The sequence below is a fragment of the Lolium rigidum genome, chromosome 6, assembly GCF_022539505.1.
Source record: "Lolium rigidum isolate FL_2022 chromosome 6, APGP_CSIRO_Lrig_0.1, whole genome shotgun sequence".
NCBI classification, from domain to species: domain Eukaryota; kingdom Viridiplantae; phylum Streptophyta; class Magnoliopsida; order Poales; family Poaceae; genus Lolium; species Lolium rigidum.
In genome coordinates, this window is record NC_061513.1 from 233,965,992 (window position 1) to 233,971,343 (window position 5,352).

The window sequence follows — 5,352 nt, forward strand, 5'->3', positions numbered from 1 at the left end:
TAGATTTTGGTTGTTCTTTTTCTTTTGTGCATCATCATGACATCATGCATCATATCATCAACAAGATTTTATCAAATAAAAATTATTTTGAATAAAAACTATTTTGAGTTTCCCCTCTCATATGGTTTATAAAATAAACCTGCTCTATGTCAGTTCATTTAGCAAAACCCCAAAACCAAATATTTTAATCCTTGCAAATTGTTTTGGTTATTAATAAATCTTTTTCAAAGTGTGTTTTGGATCCTATCTTCTCATTTTCTTTTCCTCTTCTTGGTCTCTCTAATTTTTCCGAAGTTTCTCTCTTGCCTTTCTGCAAAACCATTTGCAGCTTTCCAGAAAATTGTAAAAGGCCGAGCACATCTTTAGTCTCATTCTTTTCCTGGAGCTAGCTCCAATGTTGTCTTCTTCCAGGCAGAAAACGTGAGCCGAGCGCTCACCTAATCCATCCCTAGCTGGACCAAGCCAACCACCTCGTCCCCTCCTGACTTCAGCAAACCCTAGCCTGCTTCCTCTCCATCCTCGGCCGCCGTCCCTTCTTTTCCCTTACCACGCAGACGAGAGAAGACAAAAGTTTCAGAGAAAAACACCCAGCATCGCCGTTGCCCCGTCGTCTCCGACCACCTTTCGCCGAACCAAGGCCACCAAGAGCTTCCCCTCGTCAGGCTGTTCATCCTCGACCCCAAGAACTCCTCGAAATCGAGCACGCAATCAACGCCAACGACCCCGTCCTCTTCCCCGACTCCGGCGGGAAATCGTTGTTTCTGGCCACCTCTGACCTCCCCCGGCCCAGCTGAAGTGTTCATCAGCTTCCTGGTGAGACGGCGCACCTTTTCCGCCCTTTCCCCATTGCATCTGATCTTTTTCCGTCGTTGAATAAATCTGACGAAACTGTCGTCTGTGTCTGTACGAGCTCATCTCCACCATGGCCGGCGGCAACCCTGCGTGCTGCTCGTGTTCGTCGTTCCTGATGGATTCCTTCCTGGCACACTCGTCCTCCGGCAACAGCCTCTCGGTGAGCTCCTCATTCCATTCCCCTCTTCCACATCTCAAGTTGTGCATGGAACGCCGTCGTTGTTTCTGAACATCGTCCCCAAGTGCTCAAAATATGTGGGGTTCAGTTAACACTTTGTTTCTAGTCTCTCGCACCTGCGCATGCAACAGCTACCCTGTTGGTCCTCATCGCTAGAACCATATTCCCCGTTATCTCGTCTGTATCCTTGTGCACCTCCAGGTCTGGCTCATATTGCCCCAGCAGAGATGGTTCCTAAATTGTTCGCACCTGTGTATGTTCAGGTTGTGCTGCTGTTGTTTTTTGTTTCCAGGCAGTACATGCTTTGATCCATCCACAAGTGCAGACTCCAATTTTCAGCTAGCTTCCTGGTTTCTTAGATTCACACGTATGCATCTCCATCCTTCCACCTGCTAGCCTGCTTGTTTTAGCTAGCTAAACACGGCATCAATTGATCCAGCTGCCTGCCTGTGTGCTTAGCTGCTTGCTATCCATCCTACGTCGGCCTGTCTCTGTTTCTTTTTTCAGTTTCATCAGTAAAAGGGGACGTCCTCCATCTCTGTTTCAGAAAAATAGTCACGGCTCTTGTTGCCTTAATTTGTTTTCAGCAAGCAGCAGCAACAGCACTCTAGTCTTGTGGCTTGCTCATTGCTTCTCCAAACAGTATATCCCAGGATCAAATCCACAATCGTCTGACTAACATCTCTGTGTTAGTTTCTTGTTCCCAGATATTTGTCAGGTCCGGCCCTTTTGCATCTCTGTCTTCTACAGCCTACTTAATTGCTATATGCAATCTGTTCTATTCTATAACTTGTAATCCATAGATCTATTTGAAAAGTGCTTTGTGTAAAATTTAATTAGAAAAATGTGTGGAATAATAATATGTCATCTATGCTTGCTGTCGCATTATGCATCATATACTTTCGTGATAGTTTGCATTATCACCTAATAGATAACATCTGGAATATGTGGGATATTATATAAATGTTGTCCCGGTTCCATTTAAATTTAAAGTAGCGCACCCCTGCCATGTTACTGCCATGCTAATCCACCCTTAAATTTGCCGATAGAAAATGCAACTCCAAATCTAATTTGATTGTCCGGGGTTCCGACTCCGATTAATTTGGATAAGTTGCATTGCACCATCGTTGCCATGTCATCCATATCATCTTGATCATGCTGGATCTTCTTTATCCGTAGTAGTAAGACTTGCGTACGTTGTGTGTTCCAGCAATTGCTTCTTCCCGGATAGGATCACGAAGTGGTGCGGTGAGGTACGACAAGTTCTCTGGATGTTCCTCGGCAAGCTTTAACATGCAAGCATTTCCCTATACTCCTGTCCCTGCAGGAGTCGCTCACCTATTTTATTTTGCCTTCTCCCTCATGCTATCCTATAGTTGCGTTCTTGTCACGTGTCCTATCCACCTGTTACCTCAAGCAGCCATATTGCCACCACCATCTCCTACAGCTGTTGTTTAGTTATCGGATCTGCCTTGCGAGTCGTAGTGCATGCTAGTGCTATTTATATCGTGTTACCGTTACCGCTATGTTATCGGGTTATCTGTTGGGAGTTCATGACACATGCTACATGGTTATATATGTTGGGAGTATCATGATTACTTGTTAATAGTTGTTAGCGGATGCATCGGTGGGTCAGTTGATCGTTTTGTGACGGCTCACTTGTGTTTCTTTAAAACTTAGGACCCGAGTTCTTGTTATCTGTTCCGAGACTGAGCGCTCTAACTACACGTGGGTATGCCTATGGGTCTCCCCTCGACCACTGCCGGAATCTATAGCTTTGTCCAGTGGCCACAACTAGATTGTAACGTTTCCTTTTTGATGCGTGCGTGCAAGCTTGTTTCCTTCTGTTACTTTTGGGGAAGCCTTATGCCTTGTATCCCTTTGTTCTTGTACGCACGTATAGGTGGGATACGATGTTAAGCGGTATCCGAAAGAGTGAGGTCATTGGTCATCTCCCCAGAGTGAGCTCTGATCCAATGTGCATCTCCTAGGAACTGACTTAGCCGTAGACTCAAACAGCTAAGTCCGCTTCGGAGATACGGCCGGACTTCGATTCGGGATCAACTTGGTTAGTTGGCTTCTTGGACATTGTTGTCGTGAAGGAGAGTGCGAGTCGTGATATACACTTGTCATAAGTGGGTCGATCGTGCGTGTGGGTACATTTGGGCAACCCCTGCAGGGTGTACATCTTATCGATAAGCCGTGTCCGCGGTTATGGACGACTTGGAGCTGTATGACTCGACCATAGACAACTTACACCTGTTGTTTATTAATAATAACTTGCGTAGTAAGTTAGTACAACTTCAATAATAAATGGTTAAAACTTGTCAACCGTGTGAGTGCCCTTGTAAGTACTTCCTTGCGAGGGGGAACACATCGAGCCGTGTTATGTTTGCAGAGTATAGAACTGTTAGTTGTGAGTTGTCTCATCTTCTCTGATTAAACGACTGTTGTAGAGTGTCTCTATAGGTTTTTAGTGCTTGCGCGCTGCCGCTTAACCCCACCATATTTCCTATGACGTTCCTCTTGCGTCCTCTAAGTCCCCTGCGTGCCTCAAGTACAAAGGACGACTGGTTGATGAATGCTTATACGTCTTGAAGTCTTGTTAAGTACGAACCCGTAATTATTGCTGCTTCTACGGGACGTAACCGGGCAGGTATGAAGATATGTTTGATGAAGACGACGTTAGCAAGGTTACTCTTCCGGCTTGGCCTGGGTAGTGTTATGGACGCCACTGGTTATCTTCAGGACTCTTAGTCTAAATTTGTATCTTGTTCCTACTCGGATGTATTTGATCTTCTGTATGATTTGGATCTTTGTATTGTATATTTGTATCTTGACTCGTTGGAGTCGTTGTTCTAATATATCTGTTTCTTGTGGGCTCTATTGTAATCCTGTTGTAATGTTACCGCTCGTGTTAATTCCTCCGGCATCATGTGTGTGATCCATCGCGCACGTCGTGTTGGAGGGCGTCTCAGAATCGATATCGTGCGGATTTCGGCGGGTTCGCTGGGATCCTCATGGTACCGTTTTCGGGGCGTCACACAGACCCCTTCAGGTGGTTTCCAAAATTTATTACCTCCTAGTACCTGTGTGGATTATATCTTGGTGTGAGGCAGAGTCTTTTTAGGTTATAGATGTTAGGTTAAGACCTTTTCTAGTAACGGTAAAACTAGTCCTTTTATAAATAAAATGACCATCTTGTCCTAGGTGTCATTTATTCGATATGTTTAGTGTCTCTGATTGAGTGGATTGCTGCTAGTCCTGTCTGTGTGATTGATGCTATGGCTATATATTGATTGTTCGTCTTTTATTTTGCAACGTTAGAATGCGAACACTATCAGAGTGGAAGGAGAGGATCTGAGTGAGTTTTCGTAGAGGAAGGAAGAGTGGAGGTTCATGAAGAAGAAGTCCAGGAACAAACAACCAACCAAGGCAAGCCACCTCTTGCTGCACTCTTGTCCGACATATCTTAGTCTTGCGTATTTTACCGTTTTTATTAAATGCATGTCTTTATTTTATGTGAGTGGTTATGCCACTTGAAGGTTTCCATGTTCCACCCTTGAGAGTGCTGCCCCCTTGTTGATACCTATTGGACAAACCCCTATTATAGATAAGATGCTTAACACCTTATCATTTCGTTGTCGCTTGTTTCAAGAAAAAAAGGACTATAGGTTGGGATCCTATGGAAAAGAGCAAAATGGTTTTGAAAATGGTTTTAAGGAAAATAAGTTTCTTGAAAACCTTGGAATGGGACAACCCTGCCCAAGTGTGAGTTTTTATGAAATGTATTTGAGAAAAAGGATGATGGAGGCAAGTGAAGGAAAGAAAATGTTTTCGAAAAACTTTGTTGACTGAGGTCCTCGCTGGATCTAGCCAATACAACCATATTACCCTTAAGTGGGACAGAGCGTAGCATAGTAGTTTGTCTCGCCTTAGTTTGGGTCTGGCAAGTGTAAGGGGTAGTCCAAGAATGGACACCTATCGACCGTGGCCTTCCCGAAGGACCGGGGACGCCTTTCCATTTCCTACAAATGGTAGGAGTACAACCTATGAGCTCCCATTGAAATATGCCCCGCAGTTGGTTGCGGCATTCCGGAGGGTCGAGCTGGTCGGGGACTTTGCAACTCCTAGGTAAACGACCCCTCGGACTCTGGTGTTGGGAGTTACAACTCTAGGCGACATGTCTTAGGCTAAGGCGAGCACGTGAAAAACTGCGATCAGTTATCCGAGCCTCGCATTTTGACGCTTGGTGAACCTGGGATGATCCCGGTGGATTTATCGGATCTTGTGGGGAAAGTGTACAATCTATGCAGAGTATA

The 5,352-nt window shown here is 44.9% G+C and overlaps 1 long non-coding RNA gene across 1 annotated transcript; it reads left to right on the plus strand.

The window, feature by feature from the left end:
• The first annotated feature begins 384 nt into the window (after nucleotides 1-384).
• LOC124666674 lies at nucleotides 385-4,463 on the plus strand. Its single transcript, XR_006990982.1, has 3 exons — nucleotides 385-1,012; nucleotides 2,241-2,283; nucleotides 4,358-4,463. It is a non-coding gene; the product is annotated as an uncharacterized LOC124666674 (long non-coding RNA).
• The last annotated feature ends 889 nt before the right edge of the window (nucleotides 4,464-5,352 follow it).